This window comes from Candoia aspera, chromosome 4 (assembly GCF_035149785.1).
Source record: "Candoia aspera isolate rCanAsp1 chromosome 4, rCanAsp1.hap2, whole genome shotgun sequence".
Taxonomy (NCBI): domain Eukaryota; kingdom Metazoa; phylum Chordata; class Lepidosauria; order Squamata; family Boidae; genus Candoia; species Candoia aspera.
The window spans coordinates 78,739,560-78,752,021 of record NC_086156.1 but is presented as its reverse complement, the minus strand read 5'-3'; the positions used below and the strand labels follow the sequence as shown (position 1 = coordinate 78,752,021).

At 39.0% G+C, this 12,462-nt stretch overlaps 1 protein-coding gene across 2 annotated transcripts in view; it reads right to left on the bottom strand.

Moving 5' to 3' along the window:
- JUP (junction plakoglobin) overlaps positions 1-11,702 on the bottom strand; it is a 55,587-nt gene extending 43,885 nt beyond the window's left edge. Inside the window, exon 1 of one of the 2 annotated variants that reach the window (XM_063300712.1) lies at positions 11,602-11,702. The gene's annotated coding sequence lies outside the window, so the exon portion shown is untranslated. The remainder of the gene's footprint in view (positions 1-11,601) is intronic. The other variant, XM_063300711.1, reaches the window with a different exon arrangement.
- Positions 11,703-12,462: the final 760 nt, after the last annotated feature.

Sequence of the window (12,462 nt, the reverse complement as noted above, 5' to 3'; positions counted from 1 at the left end):
ATGCCATCCCAGTGCAGTACAATGCATGGCTTTTTCTTCCTTCTGAGCTACCAGGAGATACCAGAAGCCTGCCCTCTGCAAACCAGCTGAATTTGCCTTTCAACTGGTTTGGAGATTTCAGCTATTTCTCACTGCAAATGTTTCCATTACTAACATTATGCCAAACCTTTATAAAAGATGTATTAGAACATGCATGAATGTGCCTGGGAATATTTATGTCTCAGGGGAAAGGAACCATCAAATAAAGAGAGAGAACAGCTGGAGCCTGCAGTTTGCTTACAAGATGTGTTCACAAGAAGCAAATCTGCATGTTATGATGCGTATACTGAACTTCCACCCTTTACAAAATCTAATTCATAACTGGCTTGTCTAAATGGGGAGGGGGGGAAGAATTCCTAGAATAACAACACACCCAAGTTAATTACTAATATTACAAATGGTTGAACAAGTTATTCTTGAAATGGTTAGCTGAATAACATGCAAACAAAATACTATCCAAACTAAAGGACTGACTAGAGAGCAGGCGACTATGACTCTCAAACTCTATGTGTTGATACTAAATAAAAAGCATTGCAGTTTACTTTCAAAAATTATAATGTCTGAGTCTGAGTCAACAGTCACTAAGAATTTTGGAAGTCTTCTTAGAGAGAAGGACAAGCATTAACTCTGAATGCTTGGTAAACCTCCTTTATACCTCTCGGTTCTGGCAAGGAAGATCACACATTGATAGGCTACCTCACTTCCCTTCAGACAAGCATCATGTTCTCTCTTTATAATTGGAAGGGAAAAAAAGACATGACCAACAAAAGGAGTTCTGTTTGGATAATGTTCCTATGAACAAAGAGATACACTAACAACAACCAGTTTAAAAATTAATTCATTTCCTCTGTCCTATCTTGAATTCCTCACTAAGAGAACAAGATAGAATGTGAGTTAAAAACAGAGTATGAATCCAAAACACCAGTTCACCTTCCTGCCCTGGGCTGGGGTTGGATCCAATGATTTCCAACATCCCTTCTAACTCTTACATTCTGTGATTCTATCATCATGGCCAAGGTGAACTCCCCTCCTTAACTTGGATTTCTGCAAATGAAACTTGTCACATCACAACTGAAGGAGACAAAGAGGTGATCTAGCTGTTCAAGTAAACACAGCCGACAAGCCTCAAACACTTCTGCACTTCACATGCTGTAAATGTTTCAACAAAAAGACAGCATGACATTTCCCGGAATGCTACTCACTGCATGTGGGCACTGAAGCAGCAGGAAGGTTTATAGGACTGATGCATATCATCTCAACCATGAATGTGAATTGAAGGGCTATGAAAGTGCATTGTTCCCTACTATAAGTTACAAACAACATGATCCTGTGGCTCAGTGCAAGACACACAGCAAGCAGCTCAGTCATCATGGCATTATATGCCTTCAGGCATGAGACCTCCAGATCCTGCTATTGCTTCCTAACTCTTTGTGAAGTTGCTCTCTTTTTAAAACCAAACAATATCTAGATTTCAAACCCCAAGGGTGATTTTGTGTTTAAATTCAAAACATTAGGCAGTTGTCTCACCAGTTCACCTTCCTGTCCTGGGCAGGGGTTGGACCCAATGATTTCCAACATCCCTTCCTACTCTTAAATATAATGATTATTTTCGGTATAGGAATGTATGTAGTTTAAGAAACCAATGGAAAAGAAGTCATGACCAAAGTAGCATGATCAAGGCACTTGTCTCAAAGAAGCTCATCTGAACAAGTACACCACCACAAGCCCATATCATACACACTGAAGATGCCATAAGCAAAATGCACCCAATTTGCAAGCAACTGGATCACACATATTGCTAAGTCACAATGTGGGTTTTTTGGCTTAGCATAACCCATGGGTCCCCAGTTCCTGTTTTATGGTCTTCAGACCATGTTCAAATTACAAATAAAATGTTTCGTCATTTAAAACCCAAACCCTTAAACTTTCCCACAACTCCCAGAGAGGGAAAGAACAGTAAAAAATGGTTGCCTTGCCACATCATCACACAAACCACCTGTAGCTCTTGAAGGCTCAAATCATTTTAAAAAATATGTTGCTGCCTTGAGGCCAAAAAAGCTTGCTTACCACTTTGACTACTGTGTTTAAAAACTCAGTTTGGTGCTGTGTGTGAACACAGCCATATCAAATGACACAAGAAGGACGTTAGCCAGTCTAGCCTTGGGGTAAATTTAAATATTCCAGGAACCCTCCGGTTAATGAAATACTGGGGAAAAGAGTAAGATTAAATGGTGGAAGGAGGACAGTCTACAAACAGGGGTATGATATGAAAAGAGTTGGCTCCATAAATTAATGCTTAGCTGCTTCTATTCGCAAAGTCAGTAAATAAGGAATAGAAAACATTCCAGTAAACTACAACATTAAGCAGCCATGGCTAGCCTGATCCATGGTGAAAGATATCGAGAGTTCAAATTCAGAAACATCTGAAGCACTACAGGTTCTCCATCCCTGCTAAACAACAAATGTTGGGGGAGGGGGTTGAGTTATAAGGACATGCTTTTAGGACATCTTTAAAAACAGAAGGGAAAGCAAAACAAAGTACTGCATTCTATTTTTAATTACCTGATTTTTCCTCCTCTATATTCAGCACAATACAAACTAGCTTGATGGAACCACTGGCATTTCCAAAACTAGTTATATAACAGGAAATGAACCATACATATAAGAAAACATTACACATATGTAAATAAAAATACAAGCACATATATATCTGGAGATGCCCTTGAGGTTTCTGGCCAACTGCTTATTTGGCTTTCCAAACTTGGCCGCTGGTAACAGCAGTCTTTACTGAACGTCATTAATGGTTAAAGATGGAAAGGCTTGTAAGAAAAACAGAAAAAAGGAATCAGGAAAAAATGAGTTTGTTCAGTCCCATCCTCTGAAAAAAATGGGAAAGAGTAAAAGAATTCCTGCAATTAGGTATTTTCTTTTAGCAAAGGGAACCTAAGGTCAATAAAGTGTGGTATAAAAATATTGCATATATATATTGCATATATAATTCTTCCATCCCCCCCCAAGGAAAAACACAGAGAAAAACATGTTTCAGCTCGAGCCCTTTATGGTATCAAAAGTTCCAGAAATATTACATCTAATGTTATGGCTAGTTGCTGAGGGAAGGAAATACTTTTTTTTAGTCTCCCACAGTAGCTATTTGAAGGTGGAAATATCACCTGTTATTTTACTTTTTTTTTTTTTAATAGCCAGGCATGATGTAGCTATGGAATCTGCTTTGAGCAAGTTTAATCTTTCTATACAGTTTAGCAAGACCAGTCCAAATATTACAGTGTAACTCTAAAACCTGAGGCAAGCAGAAGGGGGCTTTATCTGAAAGAAATTTACCCAAAATGCATATGATCCAGCTCCCAGAGCATGACAAATATTTTTAGTTCACCCAACGTACTAATTTAGAAAGATACAAGTTCTTCCAATCAGATGAAAGCATCCAAGTACTTTTAAAAAATGGCCCCCAAATGTTATAAATTACATTACAGGACCCTCTCATATTTGCCATATAACACAGTCCTGTCACAGCGGAATACTAGCACTACTAATAAATGCCCATTTGGGGTAAAAAACCTATCCACTATTTATAATATTTATCACAGTTTACCACAACCTAGGGTCTTCTTCAGCTGTAAACTTCTCAGTATCTTCAGAAGGAATCAGATTAGAGGAGGTTAATCTAACATACAGCGGTATAGGTAGACCTACCTAATGAGAATAGCAAGTTATAATGTCTGTTCTCATAATAAAAACTGCTGATGGACCAAAAATCAGTCAAAGACTAAGTACATATTCTGAAACCACTTCAGTATCAGGCCACTGTGGTCGAAATATTACTTTGCTATACAAGTCTTTTATACATAGTATTTACATTTTCTTGTTCTACCATTGTAATTTCAGCATTAATAACTTTAAAGATTTACATACGGGACTTTACTGAAGTGTAGTTCCTAGCTTCTCTCAATGTGCCTTTTGTTTTGAAAAAGTATGTTTGCCATATTGCATTTGAAAAGATCCTTTAAATAACACTTCCTCTAGAGTGCCTAATAATTACTAGACTCCTTCTTTAACATATAAGAACAGCAATTTTATGCTACAGTATCACAAGAACAGCATTAAAATGCTCTGCATAGTAATAGAAATGGAACAAGCATCTATTGCATTGTCTAACAGATTAATATAAAAGCAAACATGTTTCTGCGAAATCCTAATCCCTGGCAGTTATTCTGTCAAATTAGATTTATTAAACTTAAAACATTATCTTGAAGACATGAGCCTTGAAAAGCCAGAAACTCCAACTACAAAATTTTAGAATTTCAATGCATGAATTTCAATCTTCAGATTCTAATTCTAATTATTTTAAGACAATGTATTTGCTTATCACTCTTAACTAACATGTCTCTTAGTAGCAGCCTGCAACTATGGACACACTCTTCATGGAAGGATGAACTATAAAAATTATTTAGAAATAGCTACTGTGCAGCACTGTCACAAAGTTTTGGGGCTTCCAAATATTATATTTGTAAGAACAGCCTTTAACTGCCATACTTAACAAACTCGCATTGATGTTATCTAGTTGGGTAATGAAACGTCTGCAAGCAGACAACCAAGCTTAAACAGTACCAAGAACTCCACATTTCAACCCTGAGTTACATATATTCTCTTCCACTGAAAGTTAACTTTTACTATAAAGGCCCACTATTTTTGGACCCCTTGCTTGGTAGGAAACCTGCCATCTCTTACACCTGATGAACCAATCACTAGACTAAAAAGTGCTATTACATTCCCTAGAAAAGAAAAGCATCCAAGTTCATTTAAGCCAAATATGTAGGGAAATTGATTTTTCATGACATTGTCTGGAAGCTTTCCAAACTGAGGAATTATAGGGTCCACATTTCCAGGGACAGCTTAATTGAGTTGTTGGAGCTTTTATGACCGACTTTGATAAATATCACTAAAGAATAAGACTGGCTAAAAGCTTTCATTTCATCCATTGTTAAATCTATTTATGTGTGAACCAATACATGCATTTTAAAACATTAGAGATCCTCTTCATTTTGCTTTCCTGAACAGAATCTTGAGCATCAAGGCCATAGCTCTAGATATACCATGTATCTCAGTTCAGGGGCTGTGTTCAGGTTTGCTAAACAAAGTGATTTTGTGTGGCTATTTGGGGAAAGGGCTTAACTTTACTCAATATCCTCTGTATAAATACCCGTAGCAATTAAAGTTAAATACATGAGACTAACAAAAGTTTAACCTTTATAGAACTGTCAGCTGAACGACAGAGGGATGTTTATGTCTTTCCCAATCCCTGAATGCTGCTCAGGCAGCTTTTGAAGCCAAATGGCAAAAACTCTCATTAAGGACAACACCTGTAAGGTTAGGCCTAGTTCCAGTCCTACAGCTTTTGCGTATTTGCCTCAAGGCTGCTTTTTAACCTACCTACTGAACCAGTGAAACAGGAAAACTTGAGACCTTTTGTCTATGACAAGTACATATCTGAATCTTCCTGAGAGAACTTGCTACTAAGGGACACGGAAAAAGAACACACAAAAGAGAGAGAGACAGAGAGAACACATATTAATACTGAATAATAGAAAAATTGGAAATTACCATAGTACTAACCCTTCAGAAAGTTACATGCAAAAAATTGATGGAAGAAAATCTAATATTCTATTAATTTAGAAACTGATATCAAGTTTGGCCTTGTATAACTGAATTTATTATTTTGCTGTATCTTACAAGTATTTGCTGACAAATCTGTGTGTTCCAACTGAAAATTATCTGCCCAGTTTTAACCCATTCAGATAGGTTACAAGACATTTATTAACAGCGAGCATCTTCTTGATTACACCAGTAATATATCTTTGATGTTAGCCTCAAGAACTGAATAAGGATGTGTGTCATAAAACTTCAGGAAACAAATTTTAATGATATGATTCCAGTGCAGATAGTATAAATGGAAGAATCAGCTACTGGCAGACCTTTTAAGAGCATCAACTTTCATCCTAGAGAAAGAAAGCTTTGGCATTACTTCATTCTAGCTCTCAGTTACCAACATCTTTCTTGCCACCATAGACCTATCCCATCCACTTGGATAGCTGTTCTTCTAAATTTCAGTCCCAAGTGTACCTGACATGAACCTTCCACAGGTGGTTTGGAGAAATGCATTCTAAATAATGTTTACTCTAAGGCAGGAGTATCCCCCATTTCAGCTAGATTACCTAGAATTATTTCAGGTATATAGCTTGCCATCTACAGACCAGTCTTCCCCAAGTTAGGTGCCCTCCTAACATGTGTGCATTTCAACTCTCATAATAATCAATAATGCCTATGCTGGCTGGAGAATTCCAAGAATCTAACTCCATATGTCTGAATGCCGCTCACAGTGTGGAAGGCTATTACAGACTATTCCTTCAGAACCAATTCAATCTATTTCTGGAACTTAAAATAAGAATTGCTTCCATCATCATTACTTCAAAAGAAATAGCAGGGGTAATGTACATTAAGAGAGCCACACCTTGGGAAACAAAGCTTTTATAGTTATACCTACAGAACTTCATCTTCTCTATTTCATCCAACCAATTTAGATAATCATACTTATTTTAAAGGCTAATCTAGTTGTTTCAACGTCTTCTCAAGAAAATAAAACAACCAAAAAAAAAAAAAACAGCAAGCAGCAAGTTTATTTTAAGTGTACTTTCCTGAATGCAATAAAAGTTAATCTGCTCATATGTGAATGATCCGAGAACCTCTGGTATGAATGGAATCAACAGGAATGAAGGGACAGTAAAGCTTTCCTATACACATAAAAATAATTTAGCAAGGGTAACCATACCACCACTAACTTCTGACAGTTTTTTGCTTACAGAAAAAAACTTAACTGAGTTGAAGAGTAACTGATACTAAATCAAGTAAATGTGTATTCAAGCATATCCCATCAGAACCATAATGTAATCTCTGTAATCTTTTTCCTGCAAAAAAATCAAATTGAAATAGAAATTCATAAATGAGAACTCTAGAGTCTCAATTATGGAACATTCACAAGATACAAAAACTCTTCATGAGCAAAATGATAGGCTGGTTCATTGATCTGTCTTAGAAACAGAGCAAATATGCATAACCAGGTTTGATACAATGCATTTTACCACATATTTTTCACCTTCATCTTAAAGCTCTGAAGAGCATCCTTCAAATAGGTATTAAAAGGTGGTGGACAAGGACAAAAAAAGGGAGAAGGACCTTAGCAGTGCTCAGGCAAACAATCTAATTCAGTGACACCAGATGGAACATTCAAGGAAGAAGGAAAGGAAAAGCAGGAAGAACCCACCCAAGTTTCTTTCCCATTCTGGACTAAATATAATCATAGCACTCTAGGCAGAACTTAAATACAAGCAACTATTTTTATGTACTGGCTTGGTGTGATCTTGGAGTCAAGACATAGTTTATAGAAGAAACTATAGTGTAATGCTTGAATATACATGTCCACACACATTTTATTATACTGATTTTCCATCAGAACTGGATCTCTCACATGCTCTTCTTTTTTCCAGCACCTTATTAGAAGCAGCTTCTTCTTTCCCAGGCCAACTCCCCACATTTATCCTTTCATCTATGCTGCAAGGCTGATTAATTAAGCGAATCATTTGGCTAATGTAACCAGAACACCCTTTGCCTCACCCTCTGCTAAGATGAAAAGGCAGCTGAAAAAGAAAAGAATCCTCAACTCAAATTCACCAACTTCTGCCAAGCAAAGAACAGCTAAACATGTGTATCAAATGCAAACATAATGACTTTCATGAAAATATTTGGGAGAAGCTTCTTTATTTTTTTAAGGAAATAAGTTTTTATTTAAAAAAACAGTCAAGATATGTGAGCAAGCTAAAAAGCAAGCTTCAAGTTGAGTTATACAACCATGCATTCAGGTAGCAATCAGAATCCATTTTTACAGACTTCTCACTCAAGCCACCTAGGACAAATGATGCTGCCCAGCAGCTCTCTTTTTGCAGACTCCAGAATGGAGAGAACATGTTCCACCTGCAGTTCCTCAGAAAGAGGGAGTTTTTCAGTTGCATATAATGAAGACCTCCATGCATAAAATCAGGGCATCAGAAGCATAAAAAATGAATCTTAACTTTAAATATTTGTTCCATACAATTTTGTGTCATTAACAGAGCACTTCTGATATACTACATGAGGGAAAACAGGAAAATTGTAAATAACTTCCTCTGGAAAAACAAAAAATATATACAGTACAACTTGTTGTCCACAGCAACTGGGTAAAGGTGAGGCTAATTTCCATATTCCTCAGTCCAGTATTCTACTCAAAGGGTTCTATAGTTTCAGGTTCCCAATTTTGATTTTAGCAAGGATCCCGCAGGGCAATAAAATTCATACATGGAAAAAGAAAGCTTATATAACTGCTGGTTTGGCATAATTTATTTAAAATAAGGTTTCATTTCTGCACTAAAAAAATACAACTTCCTTTTAATGCTTAGCTTTTATCACATATTTATAAGCTAAAGGTACAGTAATCATCCTAGCACAATACAGTGGTTTCTTCCAAGGTCATTCAGAAGTTCTACTGCAGAACCAACAAGAGAAAATCTTAGTTGCAAATGCTCCACTTCCTTTTTTCTAAGCACAAAGTTGTGCTTCCTACTTCCACAAAGACACTACTGATCATATAAAAAGGAAAAGTTGTTATTAAACTGGAGAAAGAGGTTGGGATGCAGGGAACTGGAAGAGACATGACAAAATGCAGACATAAGAGAGTTTTGCTTCCTCAGAATACCATCCCCCTCTTGTGAAACTCACCAAGATTCCCATATGACTCATTCAGTACACAGACAAAGCAGCAAAATGTCTGGCATTCTGGATCTTTTATGAAGTAATAATGGAGCTGCTTCAGAAACCAAACACATTAAGACTTTAAGTATTAGCAATGAACACAAAGTTAAATATACAATGATCCACAATTCCATCGGCTACAAAAACCATGTTGTTTAGAGTATCTACAAATTGGTTAGTATGGGGAGAGATGGGTTCATACTCTTAAAACTGTATCTCCTCCTATAACAGTTACTATGTGGTTATTGAAGAGGTACAGTTCTTTCTTCATAAACTTTTAAGACAAAAAAGAACAGAAACATAATCAGACCCAACCTCCAGAAACAGAAAATTTCAAGAATTAGCTAATTATTCTTCTGAGTTTGTAGTGACCAAGTGTAAATCAAGTTGCAATGACTAATCAGTATGACTATTCCTAGTAACTTCCCTTGCGTTTTAATTGGTAATGCAGATTTCCACAGCAATAAGAACTCATTGCCTTCTTCTCCCCACCCCCATGTTGCCCATAAGGGGCATGTTCAGGTTTGTTCCAAGCCACAGAACCCAGTTAATTTGTAAGGGGAGTTTGTTGTGTTGGCTGTTATCACAAATATGCATATTGAATGCAAAAAAAGCACTCTGCAATTAACTATTCTAACATACTGTACAATATGTATTATCATAATAAACAATACACTTCCAAGCAATCACTATAAGTCAATTAACAGCTTTTTACAGAGAGGCTAGCAAAGGGTTTTTAAAAATCAAATTTATCTTATTGTTGGTGAAGTGGGTAGAGATTCTTTAAAAGGCAACTTTTAAAGGAATAGAGACTCCTTACACATCTATACACATCAACCAAAATCAGGAAGTGTATCAGTTTTATTTTTACTTTGTTTATACCAAGTTACTAATAATAACAATAACCAAAAAAACATCTAAGAACACATCTGCAGATTAAAGAGAATTTCAGTGAATACAAATATGCTGGAAACCCCACTTGCCATGATCTTCATTCCACTCATTATTTACACTTTAGGAGGTCACAACATTACTTTAATAGAGGACTATTAAAATGGCTGAAGGATAATGAACAATTCACTTCTGGGACAACACAGATTGAAGGGTCGTCTGGGAGAGAAACTGGATTATGAGACTTTTAAATACAATAGCTCAAATTGAGAAAACAAGAGCCAAATTTAATTAGCACACTTCAGAAATCAAAGTATGAAAAAGCCAAGGAGTATGCCTCCCTTTGTTCACAAACCAGTCACATAACTGAGCATACAGCATACTTTACTATGAACCAGCATTCATACACAGTGCTTTCTCCTATCATTGCTAGAGAAGGAGACTGCTTTTCATCTATAATTAATACATATTAACTATTTTAGCTATCTTTTAAAATGTACACAAAGATCCACAATTTAATGAAAACAGATTCCTGCAATCCAAAACTAAACAAAAGAGCAGACATACTCAACCCCTCTGACAGTAGACACATACTACGGTTAGGAAACCTGAATCCGTAAGATAATAAACCATCTTATAGGGTTTCAGTCCCTATACCGCCAATATCTGATATTATTCTTGGGCCAAAACATACACATGACATCTTTTAAAACACTGACCTTGAAACAGAACCAGAACAGCTGACAACTAGAAATCTTTTTAGATCGATGCCAAATTCCCCCCAAGTTATCTTTCTCCTCCATTAATCAGAATGGCCTCCTCTACTGTCTTCATTTCTCCATTCTCTTAACCTTACTCTACAATCCCTTGCCCTGCTTCTCTCTACAATTCCTGGATTGTATATCACCATCACAAACACCACTGACAAAACCTCACCTCCAAGGTTTCCTCCGCAGTGCTAGAATCAATGCCCCGCTCAATCTTATCCCACACCTTTCTGCTTCAAATTGTCCTTGTGCTACCTAGTCCCACTATTTCCATACAGTACTATAGCTCTTTTCCAGCACCTTCTCCCTATTCCCTTGGGCAAAAGTCCTGTTTCTTTCAGCTCTGTCCCGGCTCATCGGAAAACTACCTCAACTGGTATGAGCTTCCCACTCCACCCTCCTACCATTTCAAAACCATCTTGGACCCAAGAACAGTTCCCCAAATCTTAAAAGGACAAACCTCCTCCTCCTCCAATAAGCGAATCTTCAGATGATTCGCAGCCCCATCCTATCAGTTACCCTCCATTTATCCAGCAGGCCTCCCTACCACGTCCTCACACTAAGTTCCTTCGTTTCCCTTCAGACTCCAGAGAAAGCCCCACTGAATTTCATTCAGCCACAGCCGTATTTTCAACCCCTCGCCCCACGGCCGCTTCCTTTTTACCCATCCCTCCATTTCTCCCAACCCACCTCAAGGGGCTCCACTTTCCCCCAAGATCCCTCTGAGAGCAGGGTAACCCCCCCCCGACATATGGTGGAAAGGGGAGGATAAGTTTTGGATGTGGAGCTCAACTCGCCCCTTATTCCCTTCCCTAGCACGAATCCAGTTTTCCCCCTGCATGTCACTTTATGGCTGTGGGGCAGCGCCCGAAGCTTCCTTCAGCGGGAGGGGTGCTCCCTCGCCATTCCCCTCTAGGCGTGCTGCTTCGCTCGGGACTGCCTTCCCAACCCACTTCCCCAGAAGCCTCGCTTGCCGCCACACGCCCCCAAAGCGACCTCTCCGGCCTGCCCGGGGGTCCCTTCCCTGACCCTCCCCCTCCAGACCCACCTGAAGGCCCCGTCGCCACCGCCTTGCTCGCCTCTCGCTCCACTCCGCCCCGCTCCGAGCGACTCGCTCCACCGAACAATGAGGGTGAACAGAGAGCTTGGCAGAGCCCAGCCCTGGTCCCCATGGACACAGGCCACGCCCCCAGTTCTCTGACTGGCCGATTCTGTCGTGAGCGGGCGCGGTCACCTCTTCGCCGCCACGCCCAGCTTCTCCCTGCCCTGGAATGGTGTTTACCACCCAAGTCTCCTGATTAGAGGCGAAGAGCAGGTGGCGATAAGAGGCCGGAAGGAGCTCTCGCGCGAACTAGAAAGGCGAGCTGAGGATTCAGCGACCGGCAGGTGTGGGCGGGGCCTGATGCAAGGTGGGCGGGTTTAGTGACCGCACGGGGTAGGGAAGCTGGTTTTGAAGAGAAGCAGTGCACGTGCTTAGCGGAAGGAGAGTCCCAAATTCAGTCTCAGGTAGCAAGCGATGTCGAAGACCTCTGCTTGAAATCCTGTGGGACTCCAGAAATGACATTGGGCTGAGTAACCTGACATCTTGCAAATAAAATTATAAAATTGGAAATAGCAAAACGATCGTTCGTCACCTTTGCCTCTCCGCAAGTTTGTGCGCTCCTTTCCTTACGAATTCCTTTCAATAAACAACGCTTTCAATAAATAGTCCCCTTAAATTCTCCTATTGGATTCTCAATCCAACGTCATAAATATCGCCCTCCAAAGTTCCTTCTACAAAGTCGCTGGATCAAACAAACATCCAGTCCCGAATGTTGCTCTAACAGTGACCATCCTGGTGCTTCTGGAAACACCTGGGCAGGACGTGAAAGCAATCGCGCCTCCTCTTCCTGTTACCCAACTACGGGTA